Source organism: Notechis scutatus, chromosome 1 (assembly GCF_049901735.1).
Source record: "Notechis scutatus isolate UNSWTSFEM ecotype Mainland chromosome 1, rNotScu1.2, whole genome shotgun sequence".
Classification (NCBI taxonomy): Eukaryota; Metazoa; Chordata; class Lepidosauria; order Squamata; family Elapidae; genus Notechis; species Notechis scutatus.
Genome location: NC_142009.1, coordinates 20,945,817 through 20,968,729, shown reverse-complemented (window position 1 = coordinate 20,968,729; position 22,913 = coordinate 20,945,817). Strand labels below are relative to the sequence as shown.

The following is a 22,913-nucleotide window of genomic DNA, read 5'->3' as shown; positions in this document are numbered from 1 at the left end:
AATCAAGTAACAGAAGACAAAAGAGTCAAAGAACGTTGTAACTTGAAAATTTCCATCCAGGAAAAATGTTGCAGCCTGATCTTTATCAACGTCGCTGGTGTTCATTCATAAGTTTGTTCCATTCTGTTTTTAAATCAAATTTTTTTAAAAAAAAGATTAAAACTTGTACTAGCTTCTATTGGGAACTACATAATTTTGTTTGAATGTGTTTGCCCGTGTATTTACATGCCAACTGCATTATGACATTCAGGGAAGCATAAAAAAGAATGACATTTTGATTTGACTAATGGTTGGGAATGGTACATTTGTTTTAATGTGTAAAGTAGATGGAACTTTTAAGTGTTCTGGCCTATATCTTTTCATTGTACTTTCCCTCTTTTTAAAAGCTATTTCTGTATTTGAGGGATCCTTGGTGGTCTCTGAGCCTGGTTGTTTTCTTGCAGACGTTTCATTACCCCTCTAGGTAACATCATCAGTCCTCTGAAAGCATATTTCTCTGCAAGAAAATGGTCAATCTCAGAGACCACCAAGGACCCCTCATTTCAACCCTGAGATACAAATATTCTCCTTTCTTGGTATTTGTGTGTTTGTTTGATTTATGGGCTATCCAACTCCCTCCCAACTTTGGGTGGCTACCAAATACAGCATAAGAAAAACCTGCCACAACTGAGTCAGAGCAGGTCTTCTGCCATATAGTTCCACCTTGTGTTCAGGAGAAAGAATCCAAAGCTGTTGTAAAGCCAAACTCAGATAGCTGACTAGCATCTGTGAAGCTTTGTCCCCGTGCCCATTTACTCAGTGGTAAATCCTCTGACATTAACCTCTCAAGATGAGGGCTCATGGTCTAAGGCACTGTTTCTCAACCTCCACAATTAAGATGTCAATCTATCGATCGATTGATCAATCAGAATCAATCAATCAGGATAGAGCTGGAAGGGACCCTGGAGGTCTTCTAGTCCAGCCCCCTGCTCAAGCAGGAGATCCTATACCATGTCAGACAAGTGACTGTCCAGTCTCTTAAAAACCTCTGGTGATGAAGCACCCACCATGTCTGAAGGCAAACTGTGCCACTGGTTAATTGTCCTCACTGTTCGGAAGTTTTTCCTTAATTCCAAGTTGCTTCTCTCCTTGATTAGTTTCCATCCATGGTTTCTTGCTTTGGACAATAAATTGACACTCTATTCCCCTGCTTTGTGGCAGCCTCTCAAATACTGGAATGCTGCTATCATGGCCCCCCTCAGTATGGGAATCCCAGGGAATTATGGGAGTTCACCCATTTTAAGTTTCTGAAGTTGAGGAACACTGGTCTAAGGAGGACCACGTTGCTTATTTTGTTAAGAATGGGATTTCTGTAATATCAGAAATCTTTGCTGAGTCATTGAAGGGCATCTGTTTCATTATCTTATATAAAATGCACATCTTTCCATTATTTACTTTAGGGGTCACAGCCTGAGGCCCCGGAATTTGTATATGGTTCCCCAAAGCCTTGTGTATGACTTACAGATCCTTCCAGAGTTGCTGCTAAATAATACTTTTAATGTGATGGAAAGGGGAAAGTATTAAATGCATAGGGATTATTCACATCTACTGTATTTAATTAAATGATATAAATTAAATTTAGACTTCATCTTGGCCTCCTCTCATCTTTGAAATGCAGCCCTTAGGACACCAGTAAAAGTCTAAGTGTGGCCTTTGGCCCCAAAATGCCAACTCTGATTTATTTGATTTACATCTGACCCCCTGAACAGCTTCCCAGGGCAGTTTGCAAAAAGTCAAAATTACCATAAAAAAGATTTTCGGTTGGCCCTGTTAACCGTCAAGGGAGGAAAATTAGTAGGACCTAAATGTAAATTATGTTTGACAGCTAATGTAAGAACTGAAGCTGACAAGGCAGAAACGAGCAGTTCCCAGTTAGAGAGGAAAGTTATGTAAATATATTTCAGCCACCCAAATGGCCTTGTATCTGTTAATTCAAAAGGGCAGGAGGAGATGCTGAGAGTTTAAAATCTGGTGCATGAAGATTCTGAAATTGTCCTGCAGTGGGCAATCAACTCTTGCATTAGGGAGTTTGTACTTGCCTGCAATAATCTCTAATCTAGATGAATGTGTCTGAAAATCTTCCAAGACTAGTCAAGTTCTACATATGAATCAAGTATTTGGAGAGCTTTGATTTACCACCAAGCCTTGGAGTGAAGTGTAGCAGCTGAGGTGATCATCTCACACTGATTAGTGGAATGCACTGGAGCTAAGCATCCAGGATATGGGGAAGGACCACATACCATTCCTCAGATATGGTAATTTTATGCAAATTTATTCAGAGACTGGGCTCACACACCACATTAAACTATAATATGCTTATCTATACATTATTGAATAAACTGCAGACACCCTCAGAAGTTTCACATTAAGCAAAACTGTAAAATATGATTTATCGCTCGTGCATCGAAACAATGGGGCTTGGTTGCAGGACTGATGCAGGACTGCATCATCATCAAACATATTGTTAGAAGAAATATCCATCTGGTTCAGTTCCAAGGCACTGGAGACAAAATGGAGGCTGGAAAGAAGGTTTAATGGTGAAGCAGAACCACCAAGCACATGGTTTGGGGTAGCTGACCACATGAAATGAAGAGTGGGGGGTATTTACTGTATACCTTCTCTTGGGCTTTGAACTTGAGCTTCCTGTTCCTGTGCAAGAACATGTATTCTATTGGCTATTGTCAGACAGCCATGTACAAGTCTTAGGAGTTTGTCTGAGCTTATGTTTGGTTGAAGTTTGGCTGATACAATGAAGGGGTTTGTTGGCAATTCCTATTGTGGCTGAAGGCTAACCCTACCTTCGTTCAGATCCAGACCTTGCTGCAGGGAATAATGGATTACCAAATCTGCATTTCTAAAACTGGCCTCAGCTTAGTATCTGCTTGGGAGCTAGGGCTCTGAATTTCTGTCTCCCTTAAGATTTTTATTTCTCTTTTAAGGGAAATATTTTATCCTGCCTTTTAAAAATATTTCTCAAAATATTTCATTCTTCTAGGAGCGGGGTAGCTTCCCACAATATATTAGTGCCACAAGGCCAGCAGAGGTTACACCCTACACCTTTCTAGCCATCATTAAGACAGATAAATAATAGTTAATCCTTGTAGAATATTCTTTTAACTTTCTTCAACTTTCTTGGGTGTGTGTGTTCTGATTTGGGCCTTTTCCAAGACTCTATTTGCTGAACATAGTTAAACTCACGGGTGGGTTTCTACCAGTTCGTACCTATTCACTAGAACCGGTTGTTAACATTCTAAGCAGTTCGGAGAACCAGTTATTAGAAGAAATTACTGGCCTAATCCTGTAAGGAAAGCAGGAAGGAAACATTCTGGTGTTGCTTACAGAAACTGCCTCTCTGTTAACCCTTATTACATTCTTGGCAGGAATAGACTTCCTGTCTCAGGAACTTCTCTGGAGTTTTTTTCCCCCTCCTTTGCTGGTACTTTGCTTGTGTGGAGTGACCATTGAAAAAAAGTGACTTATGACCGTTTTTCACACTTACAACTGTTGCAGCATCCCCACAGTCATGAGAGGCCAGGTAAGGAGATGCATGCCTCAATGTGAGTGATGTTGAGTTGGCCACGCCCAGCCAGTAACATGACCACTAAGCCACACCTACCAACTAAGCCACACCCACAGAACCGGTTGTTAAAAAATTTGAATCCCACCCCTGGTTAAACTAGTCCCTTTAAAAATGAGGTGTTTTTACACAATATGTTAAAATTGATTATTCTTAACCTGGATTAGTTTTTGTGGCTTAATATGTTGTGCAAATAATATTTTGATTAATGTATCATTCAATGTATGGAAGAGCTTCCCTCAGATATTAAGAACAGTGTTCTCTCCCTCCTAGGAAAAAAATTAAAACATGGCTTTGATCCCAGATCTGGATTTGATATATATTATTTATCTAATGGCTCCTGTTTGTTTTTTATTTGTTGACATTGTTATTTGATCATTTTAGCCTGGGCTATCTGATTTAGTACTTTTAGCTGTTTTTATGTCTTTTTTTTATTTTTTTCTACATCGTCCAGAGACTGCTGGAGTTGGGTGCCCAATAAATTTAAATAAATAATAGTCTGTATTAAGCATATCCACATTGTGCGTGTTGGTACTGAGGCAGTATAAATGTAATTCCTAACAATAATTTCACTGCTGGTTTACAAATATTGTGAACAAATAAATGAAACATCAAGTTAAAGGCCTTCATGCACTGAAAAAATATTGCTGAATCTGTGATCATCACAGGGTTGGGGTTGATTTGATTAATCTTAATAGTTATGGTCCAAGTCATTGTGATTAGTAAATTGTAATTTTATGGTAAGAGAATAGAATCTGAGATTCATTGAAAATCTCAAATGTAGCTCTAAAGCTGCTACTAAAAGTTGCCATCAAAGAATAATGTGTAATATGCCTAAGGGATAAACAGATGAGGTATAATCCTATCAACTGCATGTAATTAAATTAATTTAATTTTAATTACAGTACTTAAATTAAAAATATTTTTTTTTTAATTTTGCCTCTCTCTCCCCCTCTCCCTCCCTTCCTCCCTCTCCCCCTCTCTTGAGAGTTGAGCCAGGTATGGTATGAATATATGAAGTATATGTTTTTATTTTAGAAGTGAAGCTTTTTATATAAATTGCTTGTAGAACCATGGCAAAGAATAAATATATATTTACACAGATTGCTTATATTGGTCAGCAAAAGACTTAGCAGCTGTGTTTGCCCATCATGCTAAATTTAGTTCAGGTCAATTTTTTGTGGTTTATCGTGTTGTTTGAACTAAAGCAATTTGAGATTTGCTTTTCTTCCATGCGAAGCATATTCTTTTTTAAAATGTGATTTATTGTCCCCCACTCCTGAATGTTATTGGGTTGTAGTAAATTTCATTTATTTACAGTACTTACAATATTTATAAACTGCCCCAATCATACTGACTCTGGCTTCATTTCATAGGGAGGAGTAGAATCAAATAAGCAACCTCAACAGGAATCCCCAAACTAGTAATGTTATTTTCTTTATTCAAGAAAATTTGAAGAACCATAATGAAAGATTTCTAGTGGCTGTTGTGTTTTCAGAATAAGCTGTGTATAGCGAAACAATTTTAAATCTATTTTCATCTCCTGTACCATCTTAAAAGGTGGCTGATCCCCTGTTTTGCAGAAGAGGGATGGTTTCCATTGGTCGTTTGTCTTTGCAACAATCAGATCTTCATCACTGACTATGTGAAAACCAGCTTTCTCATCTTATTTGCTTTAATTTTGAAATTCGGAAATCAGTTTGAAGGCAATGTTTCAGAGCATTTTTGCCTAATATTCAGTAGTTGAATAACTCTCTTTTTATGACTCTGTAATTCCTTAATTTGGGGTAGAGTCAGGCTGACTGGGTGAAGCTGAGTTTCTACTGGCCGAATGCTCTTCCTGTGCCACACAGAGTTAGCAGCAGATATTTTTTATTTTACACCTAACTTCTGCTGATACCTAGAATTGAACTCTCAACCTTCCAAGTGGGAGGTGAGTGTCTTCCCCATTAGGCCACCACACTGCTCAATAGCTGAATATACGGTATAGGTGAAAATGTTGGGAGGAACTCTAATATACAACATTGCAGCCCACAATGAAAATGAGGCAATTGCTTTATTGTTGTCTTTAGCTGGTAGAATGGAGCATCAGCAGACTGAGAATTCACTTGTTTTGTAAACAGAGCTTAGCAGGTGTTTTCTGTTAAGAAGTAAATAGACATACTGTAAATAATCACTTTCTTTTGAATATCCTATTTGATATAAGCAGGCACAGTTAGCAACAGGGCCAAGTAGGCAATTGATTATCGATGAACAGTAGTATGTTCATAGCCCCTTTCCTTGGCATCTTATGGTTTCTGTGTGACATGCCTCTCTTTTGTAAAAAAAAATAAATCTTAATTGTAAAAGAGTAGATAGATGGGAAGCAAATGTGCGAGTTGAGATATTAATAACGTCAACAAACTGTTCTGAGACAAATGCCTTTAATTTAGGTTAATAAGGAACCAAAGCAATTGGAACCAAAGTGTCATTTATTCGCATGCTCAGCTGCAATGATCATTGGGTTTCTTGCCAAAACCATTGCAGAAGAACCATGAACAAAGCAAAGTTATAGGTTTGGTCATCTTTGGCTTGTTGCATGGCAATGAGAAAGAAAATCTTGTCAGTCATACTACAACCTCTGTAACTGGAACATTTTAGAAAATACTTAGGGGATGACTTTACAACAGTGTCTCTACATTCCTCTAAATCAGCAATTGTCAAAGTGTGGGACCCCAGGGGATCCATTCAGGGGCCTGCAAATTCAAATAAATATTTTACAATTTCTCAGTTTTAATTTCTAATACAGTAAATATTGATAGATATAACCCACAAAAAAAAAAAAACCCAAAGCTTTTCGGAGTCCTCAACCATTTTTAAGAATGTAAAGGGATCCCGAGCCACTCTAAACTAACAGGACTCTATTCTTGCTTTGGATATTAACACTGTGTACCCTAAATATGATATTTATTATGTCCATAGACTGCCTCTGTTCACAAGACTAGGAAAAACAACAGCCTGGTTTTTTTTTGTTTATCTGTTGCCCTTTGTTTTAGTGTTTGTTATCTCCTTTTCCGGAAGGCATGGAAAGCCAGTTGCTCAAGCCAAGAACTGTTGGCTAAGAAGTCTATTGCACAATTGAAAGGTGAGAGAAAGAAGTGCCAAATGGTAGGCATAAAAAGAATGGTGCATTTTGATATTTGCAGAAGGCACTCTGCTCTTTTAGAGGCCTCTTCTGAGCATGCAATAAAGATTCTTACTAGCCCTTGCAGAACACAGTTGCTCCCCATCACCTTAGAACAGGGAGGTCAAACTGGATTTCTTGGGGTGCTGGATCAGCATTCAAGTTGTCCTTTGCGGGCTGGCTGAATGGGGGGTAGGAGACAAGACGGACAGTGTCCTGCAACACCCTGCCGGCCAAAATGGGGCCTGTGAGGCCCGTGGGCAGCTCCCGCATGCCTCATTTTCGGCCTGGATGGCTTCCATGCCCCCCCCAAGCCCATTTTGGCCAGCAGGGTGCTGCAGGAGGCTGTCCAGGCCAAAAACAGGGTGCTGCAGGAGGCTGTCCAGGCCAAAAACAGGGTGCTGCAGGAAGCTGTCCAGGCTTTGCTAGCAAAGGCACCATGGGCCGGTCCTTTGCTATTTTCAGGCCAGCCCCGCAGGCTGGATCTAAACAGCCCATGGGCCAGATCCAGCCTGCACGCCTTGAATTTGACACCCCTGCCTTAGAAGGAGTCCCTTGGTCATCTAATAATCTACAGATAGTCCTCAACATACAACAGTTCATTTAGCGACCATTCAAAGCAAACAATGGCACCGAATAAAGTGACTTAGGACCATTTTTCATAGTTACAACCTTTGCGGCATCCCTATGGTCACGTGAACAGAATTCAGACATTTGGCCACTGGTTCACATTTATGACAGTTGCAATGTCCCTGGGTCACATGATCCCCTTTTGCGACCTTCTGTCAAACAAAGTCAATGGGGAAGCCAGATTCACTTAACAACCAGGTTACTAATTTAACAACTTCAGTGATTGACTTAATAGCTATGGCAAGAAATGTTATAAAATGGGGCAAAACTCACTTAACAAATGTCTCACTTAACCACAACAAAAATTTGGGGGCTCTATTGTGGCCGTTAAGTCGAGAACTACCTGTATTCCTCTCTCCACTTTCTTCACAAGCAGGAAGGAGCAGAGTGAGGAAAGGACTGTGGGGAGCTACCAAGGCCTCCATGGACTTAAATTGTGCAGCCCAGGCCTTCCTGGCTCCATTTGCAGCCAATCCAGTGGAGGACATGATTAAGGTCATGGCAGCAGTGGAGTGGTGGGATTCATTTTTTTTTTATTACCGGTTCCATGGGCGTGACTTGGTGGGCGTGGTGTTGCTTGGTGGGCATTGCTTGGTGGGCGTGGCGTGGGGAAGATTACTGTAAAATCTTCCATTCCCTCCCCACCCCACTAACCTGCTTTCCAGCTCTGTTCTCCTGTGCAGGGCAACAAAAGAAGACCCAGCTAATCAGCTGGGACTCGGGAGGCAGAGAATAGATGGGGACAAGGCCAGTCAGAGGTGGTATTTGCCGGTTCTCTGAACTATTCAAAATTTCCGCTACCATTTCTCCATAACTGGTCAGAACCTGATGAATACCACCTCTGCAGCAGTGATGTAGGGACTGTTGACTCAGGAGTCAATTTCTTCTCTACTTAGCCCCTCCATCCTTCTGCCTAGCTCTTGCAAGTCTTGGGCAAAGTGGGAGAAAGGGGAAGCACAAGAGACTCTCCACTTTGGGTATCCAGGTGGAAACCTCCCTGTAGGCTTGAACAGGGGAGACATGATAGCGGTCTTCCAATATTTGAGGGGCTGCCACAGAGAGGAAGGGGTCAAGCTATTTTCCAAGGCACCCGAAGGCCAGACAAGGAATAATTAATGGAAACTGAACAAGGAGAGATTTAACCTGGAAATAAGGAATGACAGTGAGAACACTCAACCAATGGAACAGAAGTGGCCCTCGGAAGTTGTGGGAGCACCATCATTCTTGAGACTTTCAAGAAGAGATTGGACTGCCATTTGTCAAAAATGGTGTAGGGTCTCACACTTGGGCGGGGGGGTTGGACTAGATGACCTACAAGGTCCCTTCCAACTCTGATTATCTGTTATCTGAACCACAGTATTGTACAGTGCAGGTGGGTGTCCTTACCTTTTAATACAGGACTGTCCATGCATCAGGTTTGGTTTGGGGGGAAAAACAAGATTTTCAAAACTGAGCTTTTTTTAAGGGAAAAGGAAAAAAAAGATGCCAAAGAATCCAATGCCAGTTGATTATATTCAATAATCAAAACGTGCTGGCTAAGTTGGGGAATGATGGGGAAAGTGTGTGGCTGGAACCATGAATGAAAATCCTGCAGCCTGTAACATCTTTATGCAGTTTTATGATGACTAATAGCCACCAAATGACCTTTTCTCCTCCACAGATTCATCTAATCTCTTTTCAGAACCATTTAATCTCCTGAAATCTCTGCTAAGCTTTAGAGAATGCACATACAGTGTCTCCAAAAGATCATTTACTGAGATTTATATTTATTCGTCTTTCATGCATTTTCATTGGGTTAATGAGATTTGATTAGAACTTCACTAGCTTCCTGTCCATTGCTGATCACAACTGAGAATCCTGGTTGAAAGTCCAAATGCTCAAATAAAGCCCTGTGGAAAGGTTGGACTGCAGAGGCATCAAGGCTGGGATTTGCTGCCTTAGCAGCTTTGGATGACAATACTTAAAGGGCCACCCCTTCCCTTCATCCTGCTTCCTACATATGTTGCTAATCTGTTTTGGTTATCTTTAGGGCAACCCGATCAGAGAGACATGACCTGCTTGATTATGTTACCCTAGGAAATCCCTCTGGCTGTTTTCATATTGATGGTTTAGAATAGAATAGAATAACGGAGTTGGAAGGGAACTTGTAGATCAGGAGTATCAAACTCAAGGCCCGCAGGCCAGATCCAGCCTGTGGGGTGCTTAAATCTGGCCTGTGGGGCTGGCCTGGAAATAGTAGAGGACCGCCCCGTGGTGCCTCTGGCAGCCAAAATGGGGTGTGGGGCAGGGGTGGGATTCAAACTTTTTTAACAACTGGTTCTGTGGGCGTGGCTTGGTGGTCGTGGGACTGGGTGGATGTGGCTTGGTGGTCATGTTATTGGCTGGGCATGGCCAACTCAATATCACTCACAACGAGACACACATCTCCTTGCCTGGCCTCTCAAGACTGTGAGGATGCTGCAACAGTTGTAAGTGTGAAAAATAGTTATAAGTCACTTTTTTCAGTGCCATTGTAACTTTGAATGGTCACTCCACACAAGCAAAGTACCAGCAAAGAAAGGGGGCAAAACTCCAGAGACGTTCCTGAGACAGGAAGTCTAGTCCTGCCAAGAATGTAATAAGGGCTAACAGAGAGGCAGTTTCTGTAAGCAACACCAGAATGTTTCCTTCCTGCTTTCCTTACAGGATTAGGCCAGTAATTTCTTCTAACAACCGGTTCTCCAAACTGCTTAGAATGTTAACAACCGGTTCTAGCGAATAAGTACGAACTAGTAGAATCCCACCCCTGGTGTGTGTGGGGCTTGTGCAGTCCCCCAATGCCCCATTTTGGCCAACAACATGGTGCAGGAGGCCATCCAAGTTGAAACAGGGCATGGGGGGAGCGCACACAGCCCCCCATGCCCCAGTTTGGCCAGCAGGGTGCTGCAGGAGACATCCACCTCTCTGCCCCTACGGCTGCCCAGCAGCGGAGAACTACGAAGAAATCCAGTTGTAGGTCATCTAGTCCAATCCCCGCCCAAGCAGGAGACCCTATACCATTTCTGACAGATGGCTGTCCAGTCTCTTCTTGAAAGCTTCCAGTGATGAGGGACCCACAACTTCTGAAGGCAAGCTGTTCCATTGGTTGATTGTTCTGGAAAAAAAAAATCTCCTTATTTCTAGGTTGAATCTCTCCTTGATCAGTTTGATAGTTGGCAAATGCATTCTGGTGTTGTGTGTTTCTCCTTTTCAGCGGTGCTTGAGGATTAGGGCCAGGCATCAATGGGCTTTCAAAACAACTCTTCGAATTTGTCATAGTTTCTCACACAAGTTCTCAAGATCAAGAATTCCCAGCAGCATCCAGCGGGAGGAGAGTCAAGATTGGTATGATGGTGGGGCGGCATCCAGACATGCACTCCATCCTTCTTGTACATGCGCTTGTTGTCAACGTTTATACAAAAAGGGTGTGGAATGCATGGTCATCTCTCTTATGAACTCCATCCCAGATGCTGTGGGAAGTGTCAAAGCCTGGCAAATGTGATGAAGAAGCAAGACCGTCTTGGATTGTCTTTATTGTTAACAGGATAAGAGGATCTCAAAAGCCGGGCAAATTAATTCTTCAGATCAATTTATACCTAGCATAATAAAAGTAAAGAGTTACTCACCTTTTGTCTCTTTTCCTGGACTAAGGAATCTTTCCAATAATGCTCCTGCTCCTTCCTTCACTTCTCCAGGAACTATTACAGGCAGTTATAAGCAGCAACAGTGGCATAAATTCCTAACCTGCCACATTTAAGAGTTTCCTCAAATGCTGACTTTTCTTGAATTGTTGAATTGAGGAACAGAAAGCTAAGAGAGCTGCAAATCATGAGTAAGATATATATGCATCTCACCTCTAGACTGGAAAGATAAAATATGACTGCTCTTTCATCTTTTCTTGGCCAATTCATAACTAAGTACAGTTAAATCTTAATTTAATGAGCTCCCGTTCAGCAGAATTCGTACACAACAGATCAAATTTCTATTCGCACGTCTCCCCAAAATAATAGTGATTTGCATCCAAGATAGTCTTGAACTAGGGGTCTCCAACCTTGGCAACTTTAAGCCAGGCAGACTTCAACTCCCAGAATTCCCCAGCCAGCTTTGCAGTAACCTTCTTAAAGGCTTAAAGTTGCCAAGTCGGAGACCTCTGGATTAGAGGTCTCCAAACTTGGCAACTTTACGACTGGTGGATTTCAACTCCCAGAATTCCCCTGTCATGCTGGTTGAGGAATTCTGGGAGTTGAAGTCCACAAGCCGTAAAATGGCCAAGGTTGGAGACCCCTGGTCTGAACAACGCACTGGAACCCAGACTGATTTTGTGCCATTGTTCACAATTTACATCATCGGCATAATTTAAATTGCCATAGATTACAAACGGTTGTGACATAACAGGTTTTAGAAGGGAAAGGATAGCCTCTTCCCACAAAATTGAGGTTTGTTGCAAGACTGAGAATATCCCACATCCTTCCCCACACTCCAGGATCAAAATCTTACTTCTCTTTTGAAAAGAAAATTGAGAGCAGAATTTCTGTCATCAAATTGGACTGGTAGAAAAAAAAGAGCAGGAATTTTTTTTTTGTACCCAAATCAGTTCGGGTTGTTGTTGTTCTTTTTGACTGATGTCCCTAGTTCTTTGTTCATTTTATTCCTATTATGTTTTCATTTCCCACTTTCTGGGGCTTGCTCCCCTGACTCTACTAGCCTCTTTAGGTTGGAGTGGGCTTGTCCCATTCTTCAAGGGCTCTTCTGGTTTGGGCAGTGGGAAATTATGGGTCTTTTTAACCAGGCTTTCTCCCAACTTTTGCCAGGTTTCTGAGTTCCTCCCAGTTTGGAGGCTCTGGTTTTGAAAGAAGAATCTGCTTAACTAAGAGGTGGCACTCTCTGTAGTAGAGACATCACAGGGCAACTGGAGAGCCATTGACAGCACCTGGTTGTTCGTCATCTCCTGGTTGACAGATTATTTTTAAACATGGGTATTCCAGTCTTTCAGAAGCGCACTCAACCTATATTCAAAGGCAGCCTGAATAATAGCTGACAGGTGCAGGAAGGCAGCATAAGCCAACCTTCCAGCTTCTCCACAGTTTCCCTTGGCACTGACTGTCATCAGTTAGACAAAATGTGGAATGAGTTATAACAGATTGCTAAACCTGCTGGTCTAGCCATTCACCCAAATTTGCCTCTTCCCCACCGTCACGCTTGGATAAAAGAAGTGGTAGGTGAACGTTTTCCCTTTGTGCTGACATTAGTTGGGAAGGAAGGAAGAGCTCTTTCCTTAACCTGCTCGGCTTTCCTTAACAAGCTCTTCTACTGAGCTTGCAAATTATTCATTATTGGGCCTCTGTGGTCCAAAAGATGAGCAAATTGGTGCACACCAAGCAGTTTGCAAGCTATTTATAACATGATTATCTTTGCTATGCTTTGCAATTCTCTGGCCCTTACTCCTCACACTCACCTGTATCCCATCTGTATCTTTTGTATTATAGGCAGAGGTGGTATTCAGCAGGTTCTGACCAGTTCTGGAGAACCGGTAGCGGAAATTTTGAGTAGTTCAGAGAACCAGCAAATACCACCTCTGACTGGCCCCACCCCCATCTATTCTCTGTCTTCCTGAGTCCCAGCTGATTGGCTGGGTCTTCTTTGGTTGCCCTGCACAGGAGAACGGAGCTGGAAAGCAGGTTAGTGGGGTGGGGAGGGAATGGGGATTTTGCAGTAACCTTCCCCCAGGAGTGGGGTGGGAATGGAGATTTTGCAGTATCCTTCCCCTGCCATGCCCACCAAGCACGGACCGGTACCGGTCAAGGGACCGGTGGTTGGGGACCCCTGCTTTACAGCCCTCTCTAAGCAATTTACAGAGTTAGCATATTGCCCCCAACAATCTAGGTCCTCGTTTTACCAATCTTGGAAGGATGGAAGGCTAAGTCAACCTTGAGTCAGTCAGGATTGGACTCCTCGCAGTGATCTGAATTAGCCTGCAATATTGCATTCCGACCACTGCGAAAACTGTAGCTCGAGATACAATCTTGTCTAAAATTTCACATCTAAATTAATAAATATAAATTTGATCCCAGTATGTTGCTATGTTTTATGCATGTCACTGGCATTGAAAGGGAGAGGTGGTCAAAATTGTCCAGTTGGTGGACAAAGCATCCCAATGCAAGTTCTGCCACTTTTTTTATATGTCAGCTCCTCCCCCTGGAGATGCCATTTATGGATATTCTTGTTCTCTGGGTATTTCCTGCATCATCAACCTCTTTTAATGACCCCATAATCCCCTGCAGTGTGGAGTCTGGGCAACTGAATGAAGCTGAGTGTTTACTGGCTGGATGCCCTTCCTGTTGCCAATGCAGAGTTTTTTTCCCCCAGAAGATATACTCAGTGTGTCCAGAGAGAGAAATAGATGCCTTTATCTAGGATCAAACTCAAAGCCTCCTGATTGTGAGGCGAGAGCTCCACCTCTAGGCCACCATACCACTCTCTGGATATTTCCTGCATGTTTTCCCAAAATCAACTTTCAGTGGTGGTATTCAGCCAGTTCACGCTGATTCCAGGGAACCGGTAGCAAGGATTTGGCGTGGGTCGCCGAACCGGTAGTAACTTCTGGCTGGCCATGCCGCCAACCCTGTTGCCCAGTCACTGCTTGCTCGCTTGCCCCACCCACCTGATGCATCCACCCGATGCTCGCCTGCCCAGTCGCTCCTTAAGGTATTCAATCAAAGCGGGATTCCCCTCGCTTCTTACTGCTTTGCCCAGGAGGCTTCCCTGAGGCCCAGGAAGGCAAAAAATGGAGGGAGGGGGCATAGACCCCTCCATTTTTTACCTTCCTGGGCCCCAGGGAAGTTTCCTGGGAGCAAAGATGGCCACCCAGAGGCTCCTCTGAGGCCAGGAAGGCCCCAAACAGAGCATGGAGGGGGTCCGGTGTGCCCCTCCTATGCCCCATGTTTTTTCTTCCTGAGCACCAGGGGAGCCTTCTGGGAGCAAAAATGGCCCCCCAGAGGCTTCTCTGAGGCCAGGAAGGCCCAAAAATGGGGTAGGGTGGTGGCATGGTGCTGCCAAAAAAAACCCACGCCTACTTAATCACCTGGCCATGCCCACCTAGCCATGCCCTATTTGGATTCATAGGACAAAAGAGGCATCGGAGAGTGTGCAGCTGCATAGTGAGCTAAGAGAAACAACCTTCAAATTATTTAAAAAACAGAATGTTTTTTCCCAATAGGTGCTATGTGTACACTCACACACACGCAGAGCCACATTTTGTCCTTTGAATCTGGGTCTCTGTGCAGCCCTAATTGGTAGGCATCTCTTCCGTGGAGTTGTCTCAATGCTTTGACTTTCCAACTCATCTTCAGAGTTGGAAAGGAAACAAAGATAAACCAAGGACAAGAAGCAGAAAGTGTTTCATTAGTTATAAATTCATGGCCAATGAACAAATTAGATGGAAAAAGCAGTGTATGTATTTGTAAGACGAGTAAATGGGAACCAATGGGAATAACCTCACAAGTAAAATACAGTAAAATCAAATAAAGTGTTTTTATATCTGTATATAAAGAGCAATAATAACAGAGATAATAGCAGTGAGTAGTTCTCTTTATAGTCCCCTAAAGAACCAAGCACTCCAGGCTAAATTAAGTTTAAATCCATTGTCTTCTGATAACAGCATTTAGCAGCTTTCTTGGAAAATTCAGGTACATGTCTGTTAATAAGAGGTGCACAATCTCAGTTTTAGGCCAGTGTGTATACATGGCAAGAAGGGGTACATCAGAACAAATTTATAATCCAGATGTAATGGGCAGTTCAGGAGAAAGTGAACTATTGTTTCAGTGACTACTTCCAAACACAAGTAGTAACTATCTAAACAGGGGATATTATTTAACTGTCCTTCCACAAACTTTGATCAAGTGAATTAAGGGCCTTTCTCTGTGGAGAAACTATCTCTTTAAAAATTATGGGAATATCAAGGAAGATGAAATAAAAAAAATGAATGTGTATTGGGAAGTCCCATAAGAGAGTATTTGATATGACTTTCTTCCAGGAACTGTGGAATTTGTCAATAAGAACAAGTTAACAAAAGAATTGCTCCCCAAATATAATTTCAACCAGACAGCACATTTGTATGCAAGCAATTATAGAAAGAGATCCTAATTCAAGTTTCAGTAAAACATTAGATATGGATTGGGGACGTGAAAATGGTTCTTGTAAATCTATATTGAATTCAATCTAAGGATGTTATAACTGTATAAGGGCAGAATAGCACTTCTATAGAGTAAAGGTCAAATTATTTAGTAAAATCAATTTAAACGTCAATAGGAAGGCAGTTGTTGCTTTTATGGCAACGTTATATTTGGAATAGGGTTTCCTGATAGATAGATTTTGCAATCCATGTGAGCCAAACGTCATCCTAAGTTTATTACTGTGGATATGTAGAAAACAAGTTCCAGTCATAAATTTGGAAGGCTGTTTAGACCATCAAGCCAACTCCTGCCTAGTTCAATAATAGCATTAATGCAGAGGATTGTCCAACCTCTGCTTGAATGCGTTGAGTGAGTGGTGGCCCATCCACTTCTCTGAGTTTTAGATTATACTATCAAACAACTCTTACTATTAGGATATTTTTCCTAACATTCAGTCAGAATCTAAATCTATTTTTCTGTGTCCCAAACACAAGAACAATAGAGAACAGACAATGACCTACTTTTGTGTGACATTCTTACTGATCAATATTTTTTTTTGAAAAAAAAAAAACCTGTTAAATGCAACGCCGCAAATAAGTGGAGAAGAAGCTGAAGTGTAACAGATTTTATCTTCAGCACTTAAACATTCACAGGGATGATGACTGTAGGCATGAAACAAAGAATTGCCTGCTACCTGAGAAAAGGCAATGTTAAATTTAGACAAAACATTGCATTACCGATAATGTAAAAGCAAGAGTAATTGGAGAAGATCCTAATGGGAATTTGGAATACAATAGCAAGAGGCTGAAAAAAGACAAAGTGCCCATGGCAGGAGTATACAAAAAAATAAAGAAACAGTTGGTAACAGCCTGTCCAGATAAAATGAAGTCAATTACACCATGAAGAATTAGAAGAGGACGTCAGGGTTCCAAGTAATAGGGCCATAGCAAGCAGAACTTCGGGGCAAGCAATTTCTTCAAAGAACAGGTTTATTGGACATATCATATTGGCACAGACTGGTGAAAACTGATGGCTTCCCATGGCTTTCACCTTTCCCAATCAGTCACATGGTCCAATCAAAGTGCTGTCCGGTTGCTTGGAAACTTCACTCCTTTCAGCCCCCTGTGGGAATGTCCTTGGTTCTCAGGGGGAACTACTTTGCTTTGGCTACAAAACCCCAGCTATCACCATTCCCCCCCCCCCGCCTTCCTTTCCCTCAGCACCATTGTAGCAACACTGAAGCCTCCATGATGCCCTCAGTCAGGCCATCTTCAGAGTTGACAGTGGAACTGAAGAGCAGTCCTATTCTTCCTTCATTGTCAATACCTAGCTTCTCTTCCCAAGAGAAAATATATTTAGATTCTTTAAACTTTCTTCATAGGACTTAGTTTCTAAACCTCTTGATCATCTTCATTCCCCTTCTCTGCATTTGTTCCATTCTGACTGAATTCTCCTTCACCAAACTAGACACAACACCCAAGGTCTGGCCAATGCATGCAAGAACCTGGGAACAGCCAATCCTTTCTCTATACTTGGTCCTCCATCAAATAGTTTCGAAGATGAACAAAATCCTCTTGAGAAATGGATTGGTCTTCATCAGCTTCTGCTCTACTTGTGTCGCCTCTTTGAATCCAGACATGGCATGAGGTTCAAAGGAGTTTAAAAAAAGCACCAGTGAGGCAGAGTGAAATTCTATGGCAGCAGGCAGGGACTTCAATGGCATCTCTGACATCAAAGCAAGTTTTCTAGACTAGGGAACAAACTCGGTGGCCAAAGCTTTGTAAGATCTGGCAGGCTGGGATTGAGTCTAATAGCACAAAAGATAAGATGTCCAGTAGGATGTGGGAGATGGTTAGAAGATAGCCCAGTAAGCAGTGATTAAACTGATCTCTAATCTATAGAGCAGTGATGGCTAACCTTTTGGTCCTCGTGTGCCAAAAGTGTGGGTGTGTGCAAGCGTACATAAACATGCATGCCTGCACCCATAATGTAATGCGTGTGCAACTCCCCACCCCCTGTGCATGCATGTGTGCCCCTGTGCACCACACATCTCTGTGCATGCATGCGAAACCCCTCCTGTGCGTCGTTCATCTCTGTTCATGCACGGCATAAGAAGTCCGAATACCTGACCACTGACAACGAAACGACAGGCTCCATCCACGTGAACGGGCAGGAGCTACCGCGCGCCTCCACCTTCAAGTACCTGGGAACTACTCTTGGGGAAGAAGGCCTACTACAAACTGAGGTGGCAGCCAGGATCAACGCAGCGTGGGGCAAATGGAAGTCCGTCACGGGCGTCCTCTGTGACAAGAAGATGCCGATGCGCCTGAAGGCAAAAATCTATAACTCTGTGGTGCGCCCGTGGCCATATACGGCGCAGAGTGCTGGCCGACGACCAAAGAAGTCGAAAGCAGACTCCAGACAATGGAGATGCGAATGCTCCGATGGTCGGTAGGCCTCACCCTACTCGATCGCGTCAGGAATGAAGAAGTGCGCAGACGGTTCAACGTCGTGCCCATCCCTACGGTCATAAGGCAGTCCCGGCTACGATGGTTCGGCCATGTGAGTCGCGCCAAGGAAGAATCCATCATCAAATCTGCGATGAAGGTGATTGTCGGAGGAGCGAGACCGCGTGGTAGACCTAAGCAACGCTGGATGGACACGATCAAGGCCGATCTAGAGATCGCGAAGGCAGACCCGACATACGTGGCAGACAGAGGCGTGGAAGCAGTACTCAAGGACATTAGCGGACCTCGCCAGAGCGCGAGACAAACGCTGAAGAAAAAGAAGAAGAAGAAGAAGTGCAACTCCCCACCCCTGTGCATGCGTGTGTGCCCCTGTGCACCACACATCTCTGTGCATGCATGCGAAACCCCTCCTGTGCGTCGTTCATCTCTGTTCATGCACGGCAGATATCTGACAATCAGAGGGCTTGCGGTAGGTGCACACGTATGCACAGTGGACCTGATCTGGGGCGATGGCTCGTGTGGTGGCAGAAATGGCTCTGTGTGCCACTTCTGGCATGCGTGCCATAGGTTCCCCATCACAGCTATAGAGTATCCCAAAAGTCTTAGGGAATTTAAAAGTCTATGGAGATTCTCGGTCATAGTTGTCCCAAAGGTGGTTTTTTTCAAGAGGCAATGGGACTTTCTTGTTTTTCTTTGAAGATGTTTCGCTTCTCAACCAAGAAGCTTCTTCAATTCTGAAGAAGTTTAAAAGTTTTTTGTTTTTTTAAAAAAAGACTTTAGTTAGTAGAACTTTCTGGTAGAGATCTATTCTAAGCTAATGCTATTGAATCTTTTATTGGTCTTTTCTTTTATAGACTTTCCCCCTCCTGTTGATTGTATTGTATGCAAGAGTTGTATTAAGTGGGTGAAGAAGGGGTCATACTTAAGTAGTGAAAAGGAAAATCTGGACTCTTGGTAATTTTTAGCAGGACTGGTTTCTTAGATTATATCTTCTTAAGTATGATCTTGAAAATATATTACATATCAAACCCAGTAATAAACCAAACATTGGTTAATGAAAAATGTCCCAGCTAATTGACCAAAATGAAAAAACTCTGAGTAGTGCAATATTTCACAGTAAAGTTTTTTAAAAGAGTTAATAGCATACTGTGCCTCTTTTTTTGTTTTGTTTTGTTTTGTTTTTGGACTCACTAAAAGTGACGTGTGAAAAGGTTTCACTGTGGCAGCTCTCAAGCTAATGAAGTAGCTCTTGAAAACATCAAGTTGAGAAGTGGGTTTTGGTCTTTACATAAAGTCTAAATTGTATCCACAAATTCCCAGCCTTCAGTCCTGCCCTTTAGTCCTAGATCCGATTGGTACTTGGAAATCCAGGCTATAGTCTAGACTGGGAAGCTTTAAGATTTTTGCACCTTTTATAGTATAGAATAAATCCTGTGTCATCCCCAGAGATTTGTCCAGAAGGATCAGTGGGCAACATCTTCTACATTTCTAAATGCTGCAGATTTATCCCTCTTCCATTTATATTGTTTTCCTGAATCACTGTGAGGAACAACAGCCTTTCTGGATAAGAAAATGCAGAACTTAAAGCCTGTCCGAGAAATATAAATCCCATTTTCTGAATTTTCAATTTTAGGGTGATATCTGAAGCTTGGGAGAAGTTACACTTTCTGCTCTTCCTTTTCATAGATTTCAAAGCATCAAGCAGAAACATCTCGAGTCTTCCTTTTAGCGAGGAGAACTAGGACTTCACTCACTGAAATCTTCTATCCAAGCAGGGATGTATCCCACTTTCTGAAAGGTGAGCGCTTAAAGTTTTGTGCGAAACAGGAGGAGGAACAGTTCTGCTTGACTCAATGTTGAGCTAGAAAAGAAAGAATTACTACTGTATATGTGTGATCATGAACGCTTCCTTTTGGTGATTTCCCCCCCTGCCCAAAACAAGTCTACAGAACTAATTGCAGAGCTGTGGCAAGAGAAATGTTGCTATTTCCAAGGCAACTAGACCCAAGCTATCTCCTCTCATCCCATCCTATTTGGTTGACTAGCTAGGCAAAATACAGAGAGGATATACAGCTAGATACACCTGCATCCCATGGGAAATAACACAGCTTGGATGAATGTTACTTACTTTCACATTAAGGGTGGGTAGGTGGGTTTCTCCATGCTCTGATTCACTCCAGACTACACTCCACTCCTTGTGAATTCTAGTGCCTTAAATCTTCTCTATTTCCAGAATTTGGGCTTGAATGTCATCTATATCAGGGGTCCCCAACCGCCGGTCCGCGGACCGTACCGGCCGCGGAACAAGCCTTACCGGGCCGCTGGTTGCTGGGCGCCGCCATCTTTTTGGTAAAAAAGCAATTTTTCATCAAAAAGATGGCGGCGCGCTCGTGAGCTTTTCGGGTAGAAAGCCATTTCTACCCGAAAAAGCTCACCGAGCGCTAGCGCCGCTATCTTTTGACGAAAATCACTTCCGTGACGTCACGGAAGTGATTTTTCGTCAAAAAAATGGCGGCGCCCAGCTGACGCCGGAACCAGGCATGCGCGCCCAGCTGACGCCGGAACCGGGCCGCAGCGCCCAGCTGGCGCGAACCGGGCAGCGGCGTCGAAAAGGTTGGGGATCCCTGATCTATATAACTAAAACAGTGCCTGACACATACAGAAGAGGGAGATGACTGGACTTAAGGACCTGTGAACATGCATAAAAATAGGAGGGGAAAAAACTTAAGATTGAACCTCACTACAAAGTGACCCAGAAAACATTTTCGGCGTTCATGTTTATGTCTGACACTGGACAACAATGGAGAAAATTGTGGGATGGAGTGTTCTCCTTTCCCAGATTAGCTTGGAAAATCTCTGTCGCAAATTCAAACTCCTTCAATCCTCTTTTGTTTTTACCCTTCACCTGCAGATATATAATACAGTATTGATAATGTGCTACAAAAAATAATGGTGTTGAGATTGTAGTGGGTTTGCATTCAGTACAAATGAATCTTCTTAATATTGTTATTAACCTAGAATTGGATGTGAGGCCATAATAACCAAAATAGTCCTCAAAAGGCTATTAGGATGATTCCAATGCTTTCTGAACCCATTCACTCTTCTTCAAGGGCTATTAAATTAGGGCCTTCAAATACACAGAATTCATTCTGAGATATAGTGCAGAGGTGATTTTGATTATTTGGTCATAAGAATTAAACCTGTCAGGAGACTGTGAGTTCTAGTCCTGCCTTAGCCATGAAAGCCGACTCGGTACCTTTGAGCCAGTTACTGTCTCTCAGCCTAACCCACCTCACAGGGTTGTTGGGAAAAGAGGAGGAGGAAGGACTATTATGTATATTTGCTGCCTTGAGTTACTTATGAAATAATAAAGGTAGGAGGAAAATCTAATAAATAAATCCATGAAATGGATCTGAGTCCTGTTTCATATGTTACCAGGATCCAAGCTCTGCAAATTAGCAAAGCATTTCAATTGTATTGGAATCAAGTATGTGCTTATGTCGCATATTGGTTTATTGCAGTGCACAAATAGCAATTTGAGGGGATGTGGGGGCGGGCCATGGGAAAGAATCCAAATGAACTTCTAAGAATAAAAGAGCAAAACACTGTTATAGTTATATGGAATAACAAGGGATTCCGCTGTAATATCAGGCACTTTTGCACCCCAAATCCAGAAAAAAATACATGGCCAAAAGGTATTTCAGATCAGTTTTAATACAGTTCTAGATCAATTAATATCCAGTCATCGCTAGCATCAACTTTGGTTCTGCTCCTTGAGTCTTTTTTAAGCTAACCACACATAACTGAAGTTAGATCATCATGTTACGTTATAATGCTGGTAGGTAATACCTCGCTTCAGGAAGTATCAATCTGGATCTCTGGGCAAGCTTGCTTATCACAAAACCACCACAGGGAAACAAATAAACAGCTCTGCAGATGCAGCTTGATCTTCAGGCCAATATTCTACAAGCCCACAAACAGACAAAGAGATTCAAAAATTAGCACAGACCAGAATTGTTTCTATGCTATCTGTGTATTGAAGGCATAACTTTAAATTTGATCCCCCTGCCTCCTTCCCTAGATATGGGAAAGCAGCAGACAGCATGGAATAAAGGAACAGCTGCAGCTGCTTGTCATCTCCTACCAAGATGATTATCACAAAGGATAGTCAGTAGCTACTGGTTATAGTAAAGGAAACAGACACCATTGGGGCAATCAGCTGTCAGAAATGTTGCTTCTGTTCAGAAGCTGTGTTGCTTTAAGAGTTGGCGTTTTGCCTGGCTCCCTCCTTTTCCATGTCTTTTCTTCTCCTCATATAAACTTCCTCTGTTAGCAGACTTTTCACTGTGTGTGGCTCAAAGTATGAAAATCATATACTCTGCCATCTCTTGTTTCTTTCTTGCTCCTTGGCCTTAGTCCTGTTGTTTTCAGTATTCCCTATAAATCTTCCATAGCTATTTTGAAAACTCTCTTATTTCTTCGACCCAGTTTTGTGTTGCCTTTGGATCATTCCCGGAGTGGAGGAAGGGCCTACAGAGGCCTAGAACCTTCTTTGAAGGACCCTTTTCTGGGTGATGTAGGACTCTCACATAATATTTCACATGGAGCACTAAAAATGCCTAAAGCAAAACAATGCATCAGGAAGCGGAATGTAAGCTGGTCCAGATATTCTACTGCAGTCTGTACACAGTTTTGGAGCCTGATAATAAACAGACTGAAGAACAGTTAGAGCTTCTAATTGTTGGCTGAAGTTTTGCATTTCAGAGAATATTTATAAACCGGAGAATATAAGACATCCCAATTTTCAGCAGTGGCCCTGATTTTCCACATCCTGCAGTAATTGGAAT

At 42.5% G+C, this 22,913-nt stretch overlaps 1 protein-coding gene across 4 annotated transcripts in view; it reads left to right on the top strand.

Annotated features, from left to right (window-relative positions):
* The window catches only part of SRRM3 (serine/arginine repetitive matrix 3), a 180,661-nt gene that overhangs the window by 48,255 nt on the left and 109,493 nt on the right, over nt 1–22,913 (top strand). For all 4 annotated transcript variants that reach the window (XM_087957987.1, XM_087957989.1, XM_087957969.1 and 1 more), the window contains exon 2: nt 19,753–19,864. The gene's annotated coding sequence lies outside the window, so the exon portion shown is untranslated. The remainder of the gene's footprint in view (nt 1–19,752; nt 19,865–22,913) is intronic.